The following is a 22,025-nucleotide window of genomic DNA, read 5'->3' as shown; positions in this document are numbered from 1 at the left end:
TAAAGTTTTGGTCCCATGTTTCATGAGCTGAAATAAAAGATCCCAGAATTTCTCTCAAATTTTGTGCACAAAGTTGTTCACATCCTTGTTAGAGAACATTTCTCCTTTGCCAAGATAATCCATCCACCTGATAGGTGTGGAATATCAAGAAGCTGATTAAACAGCATGATCATTATTACACAAGTGCACCTTGTGCTGGGAACAAAAAAAGGCCACTAAAATGTGTAGTTTTGTCACACAACACAATGTCTCAAGTTTTGAGGGAACGTGCAATTGGAATGCTGACTGCAGGAATGTCCCCCAGAGCTGTTGCCAGATAATTTAATGTTAATTTCTCTACCATAACCATCTCTCCAATGTCGTTTTAGAGAATTTGGCAGTACGTCCAACCGGCCTCACAACCACAGACCACGTGTAATGCTTATCCTCAAAAAGCCACAAATCTGAGTTTGTGTTGCAGCCCAACGGCAGTCCCTCTGCTTGGTTTACATTCATAGATGGAGCTATGGATGCAAGGACTGATAGCCCATGAGATCAATATGATAATTCAAATATTTTAAACCTATACATTGTTTCTACACAAACTCAAATGACAAAAAAAAACATGGAGTAAAACAAGCTTATATTTTGGATAGGATAAGACAGTTGAACTAAGCTCATGAGGCTTTTATAAGTTATATTCTTCAAGAATCAATGGGTTTGTATCTTCAACTGAAATGACCATTGAGCAGCAGTAAATATCCCAGATTGCCCCTTTAACCTATGTTAAGTGCGTGTCCTGGCCTGTGTTGTGTGTGTAACCTGGTTAGCCTGCATTCAGAGCCACGGTCAGAGTTATGTCATCTAGGATCAAGGGGAAGAATGAAGGTATTGTGCAACATCACACGTCGACACAATATCCAATGGATCCATCGCTCATCAATGCATTAGTCAAACACTGAACGGAGTCTCTGAACAAGCTAATGTTTAGTGACCTATATCTCATTTAATCAATGCCTTGCCATAGATGAAGCATCTGGAATGGAAAAAGGGGGGTGACAAGACAGGTTCATTGAGTAAACGGTATACTGGACCAAACATATATATAAATACATAGAATAGAGTAGATCTTTACTGTATCACTGTTGCAATGAGAGTACTGGTCAGGACAGCCTGTACAGTTCTACTAAACATAGAGAGAGAAAACAGACTGTTTCTCCAGTAATCACTTCACTTCTGTTGCTTTGACAGTAGATGGCGCTTGTGTGATTTCAGGTCAGACCTTGCTCACACTCTATAGCACTATGTAAAGCACTGCCGGGACACACACATGCACTGCCGGGACACACACACACACGCCGGGACAGACACACGCCGGGACACACACACACACACACACACACACACCAGGGTTTTCCGGCGCCGGACTACATGACCAGGAAGATTTGAATTGACCGTTCAATTGAGAAATTTACCGGACCCATATTCGTTAGGTGCGTAACCCATTAGGGCGTCCACCCCGGTGCTCAGAATGACATAGAATCACATTTAGATTATGGTCATTCATCTTAACCGAAAATGCAACTCCTGTAATGAAGCAGCCAATAAAACAGAATTTTCTAACATTTGCCAAAATGCAATTCATGGGAAAACATCATTCTAAACAGCTCACCTGATGTGAGCGGTTCCATTTGTGACAGAGATGAAAATCTCCATTAGAAACTTAGAAAGAGGAGGAATCTAAAGATGCAACAACTAGAATGGGTTACTAATATGAATAGGATTTTGACTTTGGATTCTGAACAATGAAAGAAAGTTGATATGAAAACCAATAGAACAGGAGAGAAATGCTGGTTTCAATGGCATTGATATGAGTCTTTATTAAATAATTGCCTCCACGATTCTGTGTGTTTTGCCTATACAGTGCATTCGGAAAGTATTCAGACCCCTTGACTTTTTCCACATTTTGTTACGTTACAGCCTTATTCTAAAAAGCATTACATTGTTTTTCCCCCCTCATCAATCCACACACAATACCCCATAATGACAAAGCAAAAACTGGTTTTAATTTAAAAAAAAAAAAAAAAAAAAAGGAAATATCACATTTACATAAGTATTCAGACCCTTTACTCAGTACTTTGTTGAAGCACCTTTGGTAGCGATTACAGACTCGAGTCTTCTTGGGTATGATGCTACAAGCTTGGCACATCTGTATTTGGGGAGTTTCTCCCATTCTTTTCTGCAGATCCTCTCAAGCTCTGTCAGGTTGGATGGGGAGCGTCACTGCACAGCTATTTTCAGGTCTCTCCAGAGATGTTCGATCGGGTTCAAGTCTGGGCTCTGGCTGGGCCACTCAAGGACATTCAGAGACTTGTCCCGAAGCCACTCCTGCGTTGTCTTGGCTTTGTGCTTAGGGTTGTTGTCCTGTTGGAAGGTGAACCTTCACCCCAGTCTGAGGTCCTGAGCGTTCTGGAGCAGGTTTTCATCAAGGATCTCTCTGTACTTTGCTTCGTACATTTTTTCCTCGATCCTGACTAGTCTCCCAGTCCCTGCCGCTGAAAAACAGCCCCACGGCATGATGCTGCCACCACCATGCTACACCGTAGGGATCTGGTTCTGGACCATCTGGTTCTTGGTCACCTCTCTGACCAAGGCCCTTCTCCCCCGATTGCTCAGTTTGGCTGGGCGGCCAGCTCTAGGAAGAGTTTTGGTGGTTTCAAACTTCTTCCACTTAAGAAAGATGGAGGCCACGGTGTTCTTGGGGACCTTCAATGCTGCAGACATTTTTTGGTACCCTTTCCCAGATCTATGCCTCGACACAATCCTGTCTCGGAGCTCTACGGACAATTCCTTCGACCTCATGGCTTGGTTTTTGCTCTTGCATGCACTGTCAACTGTGTGACCTTATATAGACAGGTGTGTGCCTTTCCAAATCATGTCCAATCAAGTGAATTGACCACAGGTGGACTCCAATCAAGTTGTAGAAACAACTCAAGGATGATCAATGGAAACAGGATGCACCTGAGCTTAATTTCGAGTCTCATAGCAAAGGGTCTGAATACTTATGTAAATAATAAGTATTTCTGTTAAATTTTTTTGAAAAAATTTCTAAAAACCCATTTTCACTTTTATCATTATGGTGTATCGTGTGTAGATTGACAAGGCCATTTTTTAATTTAATCCATTTTAGAATAAGGCTGTAACGTAACAAAATGTGGAAAAAGTCAAGGTCTGAATACTTTCCGAATGCACTGTACATTGAAGCAAGGTAAGGCATGCCTCATAATATGAAGTAAAATGTTCAGGTTTCAAACAATTAGGTATATGTTTTTAAAATGCATACCTACTGCCTTCAGCTCATATTGCAAAGTGGTGGGAGACGCGCTGATAGCATGCCTACCGTTGCCTATGCACCTACAGTATATGGCAAATGGGAGGCGTGCTTCAATTACCAGTTGAGAAATAAATTCACTCTAGCAGCAATGAGCTGAGGAGCTGCAGCAGTGTCTGAGGTGATATTCTGCTCAAAATAGGCTCGGTCTGTATGTTGAGCATGTGTGATAAATAAGATACATGAAGAGTAATGAAAATACACAAGCGCCAATTTAATTCCACTAAATTATACAAATTAACCAATAGACCGATAAGCATGACCGTCAAATGTATTCCATCGACTGGTATTTCCATGAGTTAATAAAAAGTATTATTTTGTAATGGGACTATTTTTTTCTCCCAATCACTTTGGACGGCAACAATTTTTGTTTATCGGCTTTTCATATTTTGTTTTCTGGCCAAAATCTGGCATTTACTGACTAACGGAAACCCTGACACACACACTAGCGATGCACGGGTTGACTCATAATGTCCACGGGGCGGGCGGGTTTAAGGTCATGAAATATTGTGTGGATGAAGGACGGGTGGGTGGTGGGCGGGTTGAATAAAAAGAAACAATGCATAAAAAATCCATAAACATATAAGTCTTGTGTAATTCATATCTATAGGCTACATTGAGGTTTTTCTTTCATTATTTTTTGTGCGTAGCCTAAGCTTTAGGCCCTAACTGTAGCACGCCAAATACATGTCAATTGCCAAATGCTTTTGGGAACTTCAATCAAAAAAAGACAATACAAAAAGTTGTGTCTAGTAAAATTTTAATGCCGAGTGCCAGGTCTCTCTCCATTTAGAGACATCAGTATCAAGCCCGTCTGTCATTCTGGACTTCATCACATCATCTTGCAAGTCTCCAAGTGCTGCCTCCATAGATTCATCTGTGAACACATACACAGTCACTGTTCTATTACAAATGGCAGTTAGGATAGGTGATATCTGACAAACAAACAGTTTGAACAGGTCAGACTAAACCTACCTAATTCTGGTCTCCCCATCGACGACTGTTGGTGAACGAGCAAGAGGTGAGGCTGGTGGTAAGGTCTTTGCCAGCGCCCCATTGATGGGCATGGCAGCGTAGATCAACTCCTGGCCCTTCATCAAAGATACTGGTTGGTCACACACAAACACAGAGCACTGATTGCATTATCAATGGTGGTTATGATTAGCATGGTGGAACTAACCTGATCACTGCATTCACCTTTCTATTTCACTTCAGATATCATGATAGAATGGTAAACAGTGCGATCAGGCTGCTTCCACCAGGCTAGGTTATGAAGGTGAATTGGGACAAAACATGCAAGGGTCCCCATGCTTGTCTTCTCTATGTTGCATGTTCAGCTGCAAACTGGACATTTCATTTCTGTTTTAAAGCTCATTATCTGCAATTCTCCATCATTTCACATGGCTTAGCCCCATGACCAGGGTGGAATAAAAAATAAAAAAATTCACAGACCGGATGTATTAAGGACTTTTAAAGTTGAATACTCACAAAAAAATTGACCACTTGGTTTGAAGGTACTTTGAAATTATTTAGGCATGAACTTTTGAGTATGCTAACTGCGGGACATTGAATTATATTGTTTTTTTGGTTAGAAAATGCTAATATTAACAGTTCATGGCAGTGGCTAACCATAGGATGGATTGCAGTCTCTTCTTGTCCATAAGAAACAAACACGTAAATATATAATTCATTTGGGTGAACTATCCCTTTAAAATAGGACCGTAAAAAATCCTGCTGTTGCCCAAATCCTGTGGTTTGAATATGTTAATGTGATTTTTGATTTCTACAAATTAATCCACATTTCTAATGAACATCAATCTTTAGGAGGTTGAGGTAAGCCTTCTTACTCATCTTCTTACTCTACATAGGCAAGATCTTTTGCATGTACACTACCGGTCAAAAGTTTTAGAACACCTACTCATTCAAGGGTTTGTCTTTATTTTTACTATTTTCTACATTGTAGAATAATAGTGAAGATATCAAAACTATGAAATAACATATGGAATCACGTAGTAACCAAAAAAGTGTTAAACAAATCAAAATATATTTTATATTTGAGATTCTTCAAACAGCCACCCTTTGCCTTGATGGCAGCTTTGCACACTCTTGGCATTCTCTCAACCAGCTTCACCTTGAATGCTTTTACAACAGTCTTGAAGGAGTTCCCACATATGCTGAGTACTTGTTGGCTGCTTTTCCTTCACTCTGCGGTCCGACTCATCCAAAACCATCTCAATTTGGTTGAGGTCGGGGGATTGTGGAGGCCAGGTCATCTGATGCAGCACTCCATCACTCTCCTTCATGGTAAAATAGCCCTTACACAGCTTTAAAGTGGGAAATACACATGCTGAGATCATCCGTTCACCCACACCGCGTCTCACATAGACACGGCGGTTGGAACCAAAATCTCAAATTCGGACTCCAGACCAAAGGACACCGGTCGAATGTCCATTGCTCGTGTTACTTGGCCCAAGCAAATCTCTTCTTACTATTGGTGTCCTTTAGTAGTGGTTTCCTTGCAGCAATTCGACCATGAAGGCCTGATTCACGCAGTCTCCTCTGAACAGTTGATGTTGAGATGTGTCTGTTACTTGAACTCTGTGAAGCATTTATTTGGGTTGCAATCTGAGGTGCAGTTAACCCTAATGAACTTATCCTCTGCAGCAGAGGTAACTCTGGGTCTTACTTTCCTGTGGTGGTCCTCATGGGAGCCAGTTTCATCATAGCGCTTGTTTGTTTTTGTGATTGCACTTGAAGAAACTTTCAAAGATCTTGAAATGTTGTGGATTGACTGACCATGTCTTAAAGAAATGATGGACTGTCATTTCTCTTTGCTTATTTGAGCTGTTCTTGCCATAATATGGACTTTGTCTTTTACCAAATAGGGCTATCTTCTGTATACCACCCCTACCTTGTCACAACACAACTGATTCGCTCAAACGCATTAAGGAAAGAAATTCCACAAATTAACTTTTAACAAGGCACACCTGTTAACTGAAATGCATTCCAGGTGACTACCTCATGAAGCTGGTTGAGAGAATGCCAAGAGTGTGCAAAGCTGTCATCAAGGCAAAGGGTGGCTACTTTGAAGAATCTAAAATATATTTTTTCATTACACTTTTTTGGTTACTACATGATTTCATATGTGTGATTTCATAGTTTTGACATCTTCACTATTATTCTACAGTGTAGAAAATAGTAAAAAAAATAAAGAAAAACCCTGGAATGAGTAGGTGTGTCCACTTTTGTCTGGTGCTGTATTTTTGCCCATTGTAGGGGATGGGAATTGTTCTAATGATTTACATCAGCTATTGTGAAAGACCAAATAAATTAAACAGATAATAAAATCTGAAGACCTAAATCTGGACCTACATCCAACCCAAATTATCTTTCAATGTATTGTCCCCCCACTAAAATCAGTTACACATTTGGGTTCAAAATCTGTTTGGGCAAAATCATGTTCATAGTTCGACAAATAAGGTCACCCTACCAAAATTCCTGCTGAACGCTGCCTTTTCGATATTACAGCCTAATGAACCTAGTGCTAAATTGCCAATGACTAAACGAGGTGTATAATGTAGCCTATGGATCTGGGCTCGTGCATGTGGTGGATTCAATCACTAGTATCACATGCTGACTAAAGGAAGCATTCTGTGACATAGACAGGAGTGATAGCAAATTATTTTGTACAAAACAGCTCTAGAAGTTGCCGTGCTGCTATTTTGAAAATGTTGTTCAACAGAGAACGAACGTGCCTGCCCAGTCTGCCTACTACATTCTAATCGTGAGGGGCGTTTCTTTGCAAACGCGCATCCAATCGCCTTGGTCCCGGACACTTACTAAACCAATAACAAGCTTCAAATCTGCCGCGGTTCACAGTGCAGTGGCAGGAAAATTATGGATATCCCGGTTACAATGCTTGTGATGTAGAATTGCAGGCGCATATGCTCAGATTTCAAAACGATTTGGAGGCACAGTTGAAAAGTTAACGCACTGGATTAATTAGAAAATAAAAGCAGTACTTTTTTTCAATGCGTGATAAATAAGAGGTGTAGCTTATGAACGTGAGAAGAGGGTCAAATTGCATGTGTCTCACGCCCAATGTGTGAGAGTTGACAGCACCGCCTCTGTCATCAGGGCAGTAACTCGGGCCAAGCTAATTTTACATACCACAGCCACAAAGTCATACAGGGCGCCTACAATTCACTTTTAAACCTTAACCCTAACCTTAACCGCACTACTAACCTTTAACCTTATGCCTAACCTTAAATTAAGACCAAAAAGCTCCTTTTTGTTTTCATGAATGTTTACGATATAGCCACTTTGTGGGTGTGGTAACTAGTGGAAACCCTAATTCTATGCGTTACAGATGTAGACTGACTAGCTCCAGATTGGATTAGATTCAGGCCGGTGACGCCGTTACGGTTTGTTGCTCCTAGTTCACTGTATTAGTCAGACTCAAACATTAGTTAACTGCCACCATAGCTGCATCCATAAACTCGTATAAGCTAGAAACTAACTTGCAAATCCAACTTGTAGGCTAACGTCAGCTATCTAGGCAACATTAGCTAGTCTACCTCGCTAGCATTATCAAATGATAACATTACTTAACCAGCAGTATCTAGACAATACACAATAAACTTGTATGAGCTACAACCTAACTAAGTTGTAATGAGGTAGCTAGCTAGCTAGTTATCTAGCTAGCTATGCTGTTAGCTAAAATGTTAGCTAGCTTGCATCGCTAGCTAACGTTAGCTAGCCTGTAAATGGGACAATATTTTTATGTTGCACATCTTATAGTTGCCTCATTATCCTCATCCTATATGTTTTATATACTGATTTCTACACTTTCTAGTTGGTTTGAGGTTTTTAAGTAATAGAAATTGAGCTATTGACCTTTTAAAATATTGTCCCATGTACATTGTGTAATACTGATTGTCCCTAACTAGCCCCATAGGTATCGAATGTCAAACCAAATTGGATCTGGTCACATGCAGCTGCACTCCGAATAGATGATTACTTGGGAGCTGCCAGCTGTGGGCAGGATTAAAATAAACCCAAGCCACAGAAAACTGTTGCTGTACTCTTCATTCTGTGACATAAAACATTTTCCTATCATCTCGCAATTTTCAGTTTTCGACGAGACTGACTTTATGACTCTCAAAATAATCAATACTGTGCGTGGTTCTCCCTTTATTGCAACTTTTTGACAAATGTACTGCCTGATAAGGAATTCTGTAAAATATTAAAAATATGCAATACAAACAAAGTGTGTGAGTAGTAGATGTCTATTTGCAATTTGAACCCCCAATTTGAACTACTTCTGTAGAATGACCCAGATAATTATGTTGCAGCTAGCTTGCTAGCCGGCTTTGGCTTTGTGTAGGTCTACTAGCATTAGCATAACAGATAGCTTTGGCTGTGTGTAGGTCTACTAGCATTAGCATAACAGATAGTTTAGCTCTGTGTAGGTCTACTAGCATTAGCATAACAGATAGATGTGGCTGTGTATAGGTATACTAGCATTAGCATAACAGATAGCTTTGGCTGTGTGTAGGTCTACTAGCATTAGCATTACAGATAGCTTTGTATAAGCTAGCTGCACAAAGCCAATGGACTATGGAGTACTTCTGCTATACTGGATGAGTGCCCCATTGTGTCTTGGACCTTAACTCCTTCTTTCCCCTTTCTTTCACCTCCTCAATCTCTCCTTTACTCTCTCTTTTTGCACGCTTTCCTTCCACTACCATTTATGTTCCTACACTAGCCTTTCTGGCTATTGTTTGTTTATCTAAATTCTTTCATTTTCTTTTCATTAATCACTAGCCTTTACATTTCTCTCTTCTGTGCACATTTCTTGCTCCTCTCAATTACGATTTATTGGGGAGACAATTACTATTCTTTCTGTGTACATGCCTCGGGGCAGGGAATTAGCCTACTAAGTATTACTTAGGCAGAAATGTCATACATTTTCTGTCTGCTTATCTTTCGGACTTTATTAATTACTGACTTTTTTCTCTTTTCTCTCCTGCTTAATTGCATTCTCTCTCTGTGTCTAACTGTACAGCTCTCTCCCTCCCTCTCTCTGTAGCATTGGTCTGTCTCTTGATTGAGTAGCTCTATATTTCTCTCCCTCTCTCCAATAGTGTACTCTGTATTCTGTCTGACCATGTAGCTCTCGCTCTCTCTCTTTGGTTATTGCTTAATGGAATGGCCTTTGAACAGGGCACCTAAGCCACCCTCTAATACACACGGGTCATTCTCACAAAACTGACATTTGACCCCAAAGTTCTCAAGTGTCATTTTTCAAGAAATGTCCTCTTGGATCACTGAGATTAGGATCTGTACATACCTATTTCATAATAATTATTATTTTATTAGATATTATGCAAAGAAAATGTATTTAGCAATTGCTCATTACCGTAACACAACCTTTTAATGTATTTTTGTCATAACCACTTGTGTATACATGCTATTATTATTATTATTATTATTTTGTACACACATTTTGATAAATAGTTCATGAGCTAGACCCCCAAATCTGTCCGTCAGGCTCACTTGGGCCGACAATGTCTCATAGCGATTTTCTTGAAGGTCTGTGTCCCTAGAGTTGGTAAATGTGTGATAGCAGTACAGCTACCTGTTATCACTCTTTCATCCCTCCATCCCATTCAGTTTCCCCATAGGGATTTTACCCTATGACAAACAATGTCAGTTACAAGTTATTCCTCACATATACCCTTTAATATATCAATGGAAAGCTTACATTCACAGCTAGCCATCAGATATTTTTGGAATGTTCAGGTCAACAGAACCTTGACCTTTAACCTCTAGGGTAGACATACGAATTGCCTGTATAAATCGCTTAAAAAAGGAAAGCCTGATACATGAATCTTTGTTTGACAAGTGGTTCTGAAAGGTCATGAAATTACCTTTCAAATTATATATAATATAACCAACTTTGAAAGCACCAGCTACAACTATTGTTTAAAAATAGCCCATATTGTGCCATTGACATTAGAATGCTTGAAGCTTAGCCACAGAATTCCATGTAGTGGGGAAGATATGTTTTTGGATTGTAACTTTGGTGAGAGAGGCACCACGTTTCACACACACAGATAGAACAGGCTTTTAAAAAGATTTGTAGATACAGGGCTATCACAGGATTCACGTAAGGATTCAGGATTCTTTTTCCAATATGGCCGCCAAACAACTCAATAGGGTAGAATGGTAATGTAAAGCTTTATGTGGTGCAGCCAAAATCTGCTCATGGTGGGAAGTCTGTGGCTTAAGCACCAGCTATCTATATAATAACGGTCTCATGTTACATCTACTGTACATCGCGTGTAGGGGGTGTTTTTGGCTCTGTGTTTTGCTGGCCTGCCTGAAAACATGTGCTCGATTCAATCGAAATCATAGAACATAAAGACCTACCTACTACTACCAGGTGCTTCTGCTGCCCTTACAGGTACACGCCTGCTTCCAGTTTTCAGAATGACAAGTGTGTGGGATTGTATGTGTGTTGTGTGTGCATACCTGCATGCACTTGCATGCGTGCGTGTGTTGAGCCACAAGTGGGAAGTCTAGTTTTAATGCTGATGGAGCATACTCATCACAAAGCTCCTCTACTCCGGAACAGGAGCAATGACTCCCAGGCAGCTGCCCTGGCCAAGGGGTTGGTTTGGCGGCTAGTCAGTCCACTCAGCCTGCATGCTTTTATGAATGGGGCATGCCCAAAACCCCTGCCTGGCTGTGTCACCACCCAAACACACAGCACAGGGAATCCTCTTCCCCTAGCTGCAACCGGAGTGTGTGTGTATGTGTGTTTGAGAGAGAGTGTGACAGAAGTGGGGGGCCTGAGCCACAAGCACTTGGGTAAGAGTAGGGCCCAAGGTGAGAGTGCTACACACAGATGCGTACGCACACTTCCCTTTGCAGTGAGGCTGACAGAATTTGCATTCGTGTTCACAGTCCACCATCAAACATTAGAACATTCCATATACACCAACCAGAGATTGAGATCAATGGTGCTGCTGAGAGGGGAAATAAAACCTCCCCCCTCCCAATCTCGTGAAAAAGGAAGCTTGACTGTTGAACGTGCTGTGAATCACATAAGATACGGTTGTTACTGTAATGAATGTTAAGATATGTTTTTTACTGTAATGAATGCATCAGAAAGACCAGTGTTAAAACAGCAATACAGAGCATACTGGGTTCGATCCCCGGGACCACCCATACACAAAAATATATGCACGCATGACTGTAAGTCGCTTTGGATAAAAGCGTCTGCTAAATGGCATATTATTATTATTATTATTACGTAGGGGAAGTGACAGATGGGGTCTGCGTCCCAAATGGCACCCTATTCCCTTTATAGTGCACTTCTTTTGATCAGGGCCCATAGGGCTTCAGTCAAAAGTAGTGCACTATATAGTTAATTGGGTGCCATTTGGGATGCAGACAGGGTTTACAGTAGATACCTCTATTGTTCTCCAGCGGGAGGTGACTGGGAGAGGAGGGGCAGAGGTGGAGTGGTGGAGGGTCTCTGGTTTCCTTATAGACATAATCTTGCATGACTGCGAACAATGTACTTCAAAAGGCGAGGCAGCACTGGCCTTTTATAGGGCCCCTGTAAAACCGAGCCCCCCTACACAATCAATGGACATGAAAGACCCTAAGTGTACACGGTGATTGCAAAGGCAATAATGGCAGGAATATGGTGAAAGCACACCAAACCTCGGAGCAAGAACAGAGAGAGCAGAATAGAGGTCTACACGGGTCCACCCGGACCTCTAACACCCAATACCCCGCCCCAGTCAAGTTCTAAATTATAATAAAATAATATGCCATTTAGCAGATGCTTTTATCCAAAGCGACTTACAGTCATGTGTGCATACATTTTTACGTATGGGTGGTCCCAGGGATCGAACCCAATACCCTGGCGTTACAAGCGCCATGCTCTACCAATTGAGCTACAGAGGACCACAACACTTCAGTGTTGACATGTGAGCCTAACCATGTCTAAGATTCTTTACTGCCCTTTGTCTGTCTTCCACATTTCATTTGCACAGATAGGCAGAGGTGGAATGTGTGTGTGTTTGTAAGGGAGTACTCAACAACTTGTTGTGTTTGTTTATTAAGGTTGAGGCATTCCAAATGGGTTGAAGTTGAAGACCCAGACTTCAGGTTGGCATCACGCCTCCAGCCGTCAGTTTGTCGGCACAGTAACAAGCTGTAATCAGTTGGCCAAGGCAGTGTTCCCAACCAGAGGATCACTGCTATTCATTGGGAGGAAGATGGGGTAATCCTTACAGAGAACAGACAATATATTAATGTCTACCAGTATTTATTAGTGAGAATTAAGGACAGGTTAGTAGACAGGCCTTTGTATCTTTATCAATCAATCCAACTTTATTTATAAAGCTGAGACATTACTAGGGGCATTTAAAGCTGAGGTAAAAAAGCGCCTCTGGTCGCCCCAGGTGCATTGGTTATTGTTTTTGTAATGTTTTTGAAAAGGAGATTAGCATCCAGCGACATAAAAAAAAAAATATCGTAGTAAATACGCTGCTGTTCTATTGTGCGTGCAATGATGTACAATGATGTCAGAGGGAATAAAACAGTGTTTGTTGATTAGCTTAAATTAATGTCTTTGATGTTGTAATATGGCAGTTTCACCACAACGGATTCCGATTTAAAGGCATTGTCAATGTTGTACGTGTTGGGGGGGTTCTGCATGTCATTACAATTGTGGAAAACTTCTAAGTCTGTGGACACGTCAACAACTGGACATCAACTGCAGACTTCCTAACTTGAAACGATGGGTATGGAACTGGGGCTTGGAGGGAATAGAAGCCAGACCCGTTGGCTGGTGCTAGGCAGACCAGGCCTGCTATTAAAATATGGTCTGGGCTGCTTTCAGACTTGATATAGTGTGTGGGTATGAATTCTTGTTCGCCATGCATCCATCCATCTGTCTGACAAGTCGACAGAGCCTTGAAGCCTGGCACGTGAGGCTAACGTTTGCTGGACTTTATGGCTCCTTAAAGGGTTAGTTCACTACAGAATCAAAGTTCTTTCAGACTTTTTAGGATCTCAAATATGGTCAAATGTCGAGATGAGTCCCACACCATCTGTTGTGTATATCCAGCTATAAGCCTCAATCCCAAATACATGGGAAATATAGGCACCATCCGAAATGATGACATAAGACATACAGCTACATCTACACAACAGATGGCATGGGTCATGAACTCATCTCGAACATTTGGCCACTTTCAGGGCCTCAGCAACAACATCAACAACAACATTTCATTTTGGAGTGAACTGTTCCTTTAAATCCGGAATCGGACAGACTACAGGCCAAAGGTCGTGATGGAGCATGAAGGTATACTTTAACTATACTGGCTGGGCCTGTCAGTATTATTCCAGAGCAGTGGTGTGGTGGGCGAAATGTTCCGCAGGGTTCCAGAGTGTGTCTGGCCTGGAACTCCCCAGCAGCAGCAGCAGCAGCAGCAGCAGAGCAGAGCAGTAGGCCCCAGGTGGGATTTATGAAGTGTCGAGAATGTTTTGCTCTCAAAACCCGATGCAGGACTGGCCATCTGGGAGCAGTCTACACCTCGCTGGCGCCTCCATGATGCCTCGCCCTCCATCACTCCCTCCATCCACCCAGAAAACACTCGGTGTATCTAAAGCACAGGGAGGGAGCCTGGGTAAGGTAGGAGCCACAAGGCCCCCACAACCCCAATAACAATCTCCATCTGGCCCCAGGCAGGCTGTCACATTCATTCCCCAGAACACCCTACCCAACTCTACCCAATAGGGACTGGGATGTTACATTCGGTACTTCTGTCAAATGTGTCTCAAGTGATTGAGAGGATCAAGTCTGTATCAGCGTAGCCCCTTTATAGCGTGAAGAGCAAAGCCTGATCCACTTACTCATTCATTGCTAGAGCTGTCTGGGCTGCATTCGCTTCCCAGTCCCCATGCATGCTGCACATACGTTTACACACTTGAATAATGCAGCACAGAATATAGAAATGTTGAGACTTTGCGTACAGTAATGAACAACAATGTCCATACAGGCTAGAACACTTGTACAATGCAAGACGATACCGGTAGCATCCAGCTTTAATTGTAGGCTAACTTTCCTTGCTAGCTTAACCACCCTAGTACTTTGCTTGTGATAATATGCAAATCATAACGCAAAACATGCTGATTTCAAAGCTGACTGTTTTAATTCACTGAGTCTCCCTCACCACCAAAAACGAATTTTAACTTCTTCGTCTTCCTTTGCTTCCCACTAGATTCCATAGCCACAAAGTCAGATTCCACAGCCACATTCTGCCTGGCCAACAGGGCACACTTGGAAAAAATAGATTGATTATTCTATGCAAATGTTGTTACGCAGTACAATAAAATAAATGTTCTCTTAAAAGTCCTAAATGGAAGGGATTGTTTGTCATTTGTAGCCCCATGAAATCAGCTAAAACAAGCTCAATAAAAATCAATGCATGCACACACTCCTATTGAATAATATGCATTGAGCTGTATTGTGAAGTCTTGTGAATAGGCCTAGGCTACATCTTGATTTACTCAGTTTATCAATAGAGACTTACCATTCAAATCAATTATTACCATGATGCTATTTGGTAGTTAGATTGGTAAAATCAAAGTAACATGTATTGTATAATTGATTCAATTAATGCATACATGGCTGTCTCAAAATAATTGACATATAACATTTCAAATGTAATGCTAGAGCAGTAGCTGAGTTTATCTGTCTGGATCAGGTGCCATTCTGTGACTTTGGCTAATGCGCCTTCTTTTTTGTGTGGTATCGTTTTGGTATTGAGTATTGTGATACTAAACCTAGTATCGGTATCCAAGTCAAAATTCTGGTATCGTGACAACACTAGTTATAGGGCTATAGGCAAGCATCAGATTCTCCAGCTGACCTGCGTGTCGTCTCTGACTGGTAACATATTGATCTGTATGATGAAAGCATCTACCTTCAACTCTGTAGTCTGGAGACACATTGAGCTTCAGCAGGCGCGCGCACACACACACACACACACACACACACACACACACACACACACACACACAACGGCTTTGACGATACCAGTATCACAATATTTTTTATATGGCAAAAATGTAAACACGAAGCAGACCAAACTCTTTGGTCCTTTAAAACCTGCTGCCTGTAAAATAGTGTTCTATAGCTTGGAAAATAAATAAAATGTGACACTTGACAACATAATGACGTTTGTTTCCAACATTAGGGCTGTTTTCCTAAAGAACTTAAATCTGCTTTGTGTTTTGTTTCCTTGCCATGATACTAACAAGTAGGTGTGAACACACACATAGCTTTCCACAAGTTCCATAAGGTGAGCTTTAAGTAGGCGTTTTCTCCAGTCACAGCCCCCACGGCAGGAGCCTCTCTGATTGGTCGACCTGGGGTTCTGGTTTCTATACATCAACCTGTTGCTCAGCTATTCCCGTGCAGCAGGTGCAGGGGAAGGGAGGACATTACCATGGCAACACAAAGTGCAGGAACAGGGAATGTGTTATGGCGCTAGTATGATGCGTGAGACGATTATCAATAGAAGTTATTACAAGTGACATTTTCACAGCAGAGGGAGGGAGTAGGGAATGCTGAGAGATATAAAGTGAGATCCCTGAGGACAGGGGTCAAAGAAACTAGCGTTTTGTCACACGATGACGAATATGGAAATGCATTGTTCATGTCAAATAAAGAATGGAGGCATGGGTGCGGCAGGTAGCCTAGGGGGAGTGGGATATGCAACGAACACACTTGTTACACACCTGTACATTTTTGAAACAGGCCAAATATAAGCACTTTTGGTATTGAGCTACGTTCCTAACCCAGAATCCCATTGAAACACAGGGAGTGATTCTATCATGACTTTACCCCTCAGGCATCATAACAGAATACATTAGATCAAAGGGGACATGAGATCAAATCAAATTGTATTTGCCACATGCGCCGAATACAACAAGTGTAGACATTACAGTGAAATGCTTACAAGCCCATAACCAACGATGCAGTTTAAGAAAAAAATAATTAAAGAGCAGCAGTAAAATAAAATAACAGTAGGGAGGTTATATACAGGGGGTACCGGTACAGAGTCAATGTGCAGGGGCACCGGTTAGTCGAGGTAATATGTACATGTGGGTAGAGTTAAAGTGACTATGCATAAATAATAAACAGAGTAGCAGCAGCGTAAAAGAGGGTGTTGCGGTGGTGTGGGGTGGGGGGGCAATGCAAATAGTATGGGTAGCCATGATTAGCTGTTCAGGAGTCTTATGGCTTGGGGGTAGAAGCTGTTAAGAAGCCTTTTGGACCTAGACTTGGCGCTCCAGTACCGCTTGCCGTGCGGTAGCAGAGAGAACAGTCTATGACTAGGGTGGCTGGAGTCTTTGATAATTTTTAGGGCCTTCCACTGACACCGCCTGGTATAGAGGTCCTGGATGGCAGGAAGCTTGGCCCCAGTGATGTACTGGGCCGTACGCACTACCCTCTGAAGTGCCTTGTGGTCGGAGGCCGAGCAGTTGCCATACCAGGCCATGATGCAACCAGTCAGGATGCTCTCGATGGTGCAGCTGTATAACTTTTTGAGGATCTGAGGACCCATGTCAAATCTTTTCAGTCTCCTGAGGGGGAATAGGCTTTGTCGTGCCCTCTTCACGACTGTCTTGGTGTGTTTGGACCATGATAGTTTGTTGGTGATGTGGACACCAAGGAACTTGAAGCTCTCAACCTGTTCCACTACAGCCCCGTCGATGATCCAGACTTATTTGAGCTAAACACACAGGGAGGGAGACCCTTGTCTTAGACTATTACGCACAACAGTCAAACATCAACCCTGAGGTGTGTCCACACCAAATGTGCCAAATTGGTGTAAGCAGTGGGATATAGCCATAGCCCCACAGTCAAACAATCTGGAGTGCACTAGCACAGTCGTGTTAAAAGACATACAGGAAAGGGCTCGGACCAAGGACCAGGTCCTGTATTCATAAAGAGCGCTGATCTAGGATCAGTTTAACCTTTTAGATCATAATGAATAGGATTATTTGGAAAAGGAGGACCTGATCCTCCATCAGCACTCCTACTCCGAGACGCTTTTTGAACATGGGCCCTGTTCAGTTGGATCAGTCACTTCGATCTCTGACACAGTCTCTACTTTGACTCTCTCTCCCAGAAACCCTCAGGCCACCCGGCGGGTCACGGAGGATTAGCCAATCAAAAGGTCAGAGGTACACGGAGCTTCCAGTGGATTAACGCCACAGCCAGACAACACACAAGAGGCAGTGGACTGGGTTACTCAGGTTACTCATGTTGGGAAATAAGTTAGTTGACCGCGTTTAGAACAACTCCTCGACTCAAGAGCACCTAAAGAGCACCCTAAATCTATACCTTAAGCCTTGAGATAACCTTGCCCCTCCTTCTCAAATTCAATGTGCAGATATGGATATAAAAGAGCTGAAGCTCTGAGCTATCCAACCAGGCCCCATTCTTACTACTCCTGTTGTTTCACCCACTGCATCATAAGGTGGAGAGAAGGGGCCAAGTGGGAAGGAACCAGACAACTCACCTGTGGATTGTTCTTCTCACCCTCGCTCTGCTGGTTCTTACTGTTCTTCTTACAGCCCTTGCCTCCTAGCGGTCTATTATCGGCCGATGATGCCGCACAGGCTCCCCTTTCAGCCCCTAAGGCAGCGCGCTCCTTTCAGGGTCCCAAAACCATTCAGGCCTGCCGCTATGCTGTTTAATGTAAGTGACTGATCCCCAAGCACTCAGCTTTCTGGTTTTGACTGCCTCCCAGGCGTGCCATTTTCCTGGGTCTGATGATGTGATGCTGCCCCCTAGGCAAACTGTTCAGGCTCTCTCCGCTAGCTCGGTTAGCCCTGGGTCTCAAAGCCTCAGACGTGCACCACTGCTCTGTCCTTGTCTACCTCCTAAAAGGTGCTCTCCAGTGGATCAGTCTGCCTGCACCTGTAAGACACACACACAGAACAGAAGGGTTCGACATAAACACAGAGAAGCTGACTACAGGGTAGATTATCAGAGGACTGGTTTCCGGAACACAGAATAACTCAAATGACTTCGATTCAGATACAGTGCAAGTAGGAAATAGCCTATTCAATTTCCGGCCCAATGCAAGTCGGCTAAAGCTCGACTGACTTAGTACGTGCACTTAACAGTTCAAATGTAAAACCTTGAATAGATGTAGTCCCAAACATGAGTGAATCTATTCTCTCACCCTGTTAGAGCAAGGAGAGCAACTGGCCTTTATTAATCACTGTTCGAAAGGGTGCCGTTTTTGTTTATAATGGCTAGACAACAGGAGGTGAAAAACGTGAAGTTAATGTTTATAATCCAATACCTGTCTGCTCTAGCAGCCACTAACACCTGCATGACAGGTTTGAAATAGAGAAATTAATAGTTGTTGTTCAAATTAACACACATTACCACGCACCCACGTATGCACGCACACACATCCCCCCACACACTGGCCTATACTGCACATATATACAGTACCAGTCAAAAGTTTGGACACACCTACAGTGGGGAGAACAAGTATTTGATACACTGCCGATTTTGCAGGTTTTCCTACTTACAAAGCATGTAGAGGTCTGTAATTTTTTATCATAGGTACACTTCAACTGTGAGAGACGGAATCTAAAACAAAAATCCAGAAAATCACATTGTATGATTTTTAAGTAATTAATTTGCATTTTATTGCATGACATAAGTATTTGATCACCTACCAACCAGTAAGAATTCCGGCTCTCACAGACCTGTTAGTTTTTCTTTAAGAAGCCCTCCTGTTCTCCACTCATTACCTGTATTAACTGCACCTGTTTGAACTCGTTACCTGTATAAAAGACACCTGTCCACACACTCAATCAAACAGACTCCAACCTCTCCACAATGGCCAAGACCAGAGAGCTGTGTAAGGACATTAGGGATACAATTGTAGACCTGCACAAGGCTGGGATGGGCTACAGGACAATAGGCAAGCAGCTTGGTGAGAAGGCAACAACTGTTGGCGCAATTATTAGAAAATGGAAGAGTTCAAGATGACGGTCAATCACCCTCGGTCTGGGGCTCCATGCAAGATCTCACCTCGTGGGGCATCAATGATCATGAGGAAGGTGAGGGATCAGCCCAGAACTTCACGGCAGGACCTGGTCAATGACCTGAAGAGAGCTGGGACCACAGTCTCAAAGAAAACCATTAGTAACACACTACGCCGTCATGGATTAAAATCCTGCAGCGCACGCAAGGTCCCCCTGCTCAAGCCAGCGCATGTCCAGGCCCGTCTGAAGTTTGCCAATGACCATCTGGATGATCCAGAGGAGGAATGGGAGAAGGTCATGTGGTCTGATGAGACAAAAATAGAGCTTTTTGGTCTAAACTCCACTCGACGTGTTTGGAGGAAGAAGAAGGATGAGTACAACCCCAAGAACACCATCCCAACCGTGAAGCATGGAGGTGGAAACATCATTCTTTGGGGATGCTTTTCTGCAAAGGGGACAGGACGACTGCACCGTATTGAGGGGAGGATGGATGGGGCCATGTATCGTGAGATCTTGGCCAACAACCTCCTTCCCTCAGTAAGAGCACTGAAGATGGGTCGTGGCTGGGTCTTCCAGCATGACAACGACCCGAAACACACAGTCAGGGCAACTAAGGAGTGGCTCCGTAAGAAGCATCTCAAGGTCCTGGAGTGGCCTAGCCAGTCTCCAGACCTGAACCCAATAGAAAATCTTTTGAGGGAGCTGAAAGTCCGTATTGCCCAGCGACAGCCCCGAAACCTGAAGGATCTGGAGAAGGTCTGTATGGAGGAGTGGACCAAAATCCCTGCTGCAGTGTGTGCAAACCTGGTCAAGACCTACAGGAAACGTATGATCTCTGTAATTGCAAACAAAGGTTTCTGTACCAAATATTAAGTTCTGCTTTTCTGATGTATCAAATACTTATGTCATGCAATAAAATGCAAATTAATTACTTAAAAATCATACAATGTGATTTTCTGGATTTTTGTTTTAGAACTCTCACAGTTGAAGTGTACCTATGATACAAATTACAGACCTCTACATGCTTTGTAAGTAGGAAAACCTGCAAAATCGGCAGTGTATCAAATACTTGTTCTCCCCACTGTACGCATTCAAGGGTTTTTCTTAATTTTTAAAATGTTGTACATTGTAGAATAATAGTGAAGACATCAAAACTATGAAATAACACATATGGAATTATGGAGTAACCAAAAAAGTGATAAACAAATCCAAATATATTTTATATTTGAGATTCTTCAAATAGCCACTCTTTGCCTTGATGACAGCTTTGCACACTCTTGGCATTCTCTCAACCAGCTTCATGAGGTAGTCACCAGGAATGCATTTCAATTAACAGGTGTGCCTTCTTAAAAGTTAATTTGTCTAATTTCTTTCCTTCTTAATGCGTTTGATCCAATCAGTTGTGTTGTGACAAGGTAAGGGGGTAAGATCGTCCCATTTGGTAAATGACCAAGTCCATGCAAGAACAGCTCAAATAAGCAAAGAGAAATGATAGTCCATCATTACTTTAGGACATGAAGGTCAGTCAATACGGAACATTTCAAGAACTTTGAACGTTTCTTCAAGTGCAGTCACAAAAACCATCAAAAGCTATGATGAAACTGGCTCTCATGAGGACCGCCACAGGAATGGAAGACCCAAAGTTACCTCTGCTGCAGAGGATAAGTTCATTAGAGTTACCAGCCTCAGAAATTACAGCCCAAATAAATGCTTCACAGAGTTCAAGTAACAGACACATCTCAACATCAACTGTTCAGAGACTGTGTGAATCAGGCCTTCATGGTCGAATTTCTGCAAAGAAACCACTACTAAAGGACACCAACAAGAAGAAGAGACTTGCTTGGGCAAGAAACACGAGCAATGGACATTAGACCGGTGGACATTTTGTCCTTTGGTCTGGAGTCCAAATTGGAGATTTTTGTTTCCGACCGCCGTGTCTTATGAGACGCGTTGTGGGTGAACGGACGATCTCCGCATGTGTATTTCCCACAAAAGCATGGAGGAGGTGGTGTTATGGTATGGGGGTGCTTTGCTGGTGACACTGTATCTGATTTATTTAGAATTCAAGGCACACTTAACCAGCATGGCTACCACAGCATTCTGCAGCGGTACGCCATCCCATCTGATTTGGGCTTAGTGGGACTATCATTTGGTTTTCAACAGGGCAATCACCCAACACACCTCCAGGCTGTGTAAGGGCTATTTTATCAAGAAGGAGAGTGATGGAGTGCTGCATCAGATGACCTGGTCTCCACAATCCCCCGACCTCAACCCAATTGAGATGGTTTGGGATGAGTCGGACCGCAGAGTGAAGGAAAAGCAGCCAACAAGTGCTCAGTACATGTGCCCACAAGCTGTCATCAAGGCAAAGGGTGGCTATTTGAAGAATCTCAAATAGAAAATATATTTTGATTTGTTTAACACATTTTTGGTTACTACATGATTCCATATGTGTTATTTCATAATTTTGATGTCTTCACTATTATTCTACAATGTAGAAAATAGTACAAATAAAGAAAAACCCTGGAATGAGTAGGTGTCCAAACTT

The 22,025-nt window shown here is 42.5% G+C and overlaps 1 protein-coding gene across 1 annotated transcript in view; it reads right to left on the bottom strand.

Moving 5' to 3' along the window:
• LOC121569764 (thyroid hormone receptor alpha) overlaps window positions 1–22,025 on the bottom strand; it is a 110,344-nt gene that overhangs the window by 30,882 nt on the left and 57,437 nt on the right. The window contains exon 2 of the mRNA XM_041880943.1: window positions 17,989–18,389. The gene's annotated coding sequence lies outside the window, so the exon portion shown is untranslated. The remainder of the gene's footprint in view (window positions 1–17,988; window positions 18,390–22,025) is intronic.

Source organism: Coregonus clupeaformis, chromosome 7, assembly GCF_020615455.1.
Source record: "Coregonus clupeaformis isolate EN_2021a chromosome 7, ASM2061545v1, whole genome shotgun sequence".
Lineage (NCBI taxonomy): Eukaryota > Metazoa > Chordata > Actinopteri > Salmoniformes > Salmonidae > Coregonus > Coregonus clupeaformis.
Note: the sequence above shows the minus strand (reverse complement) of the source record. Positions and strands in the feature narration are given on the sequence as shown.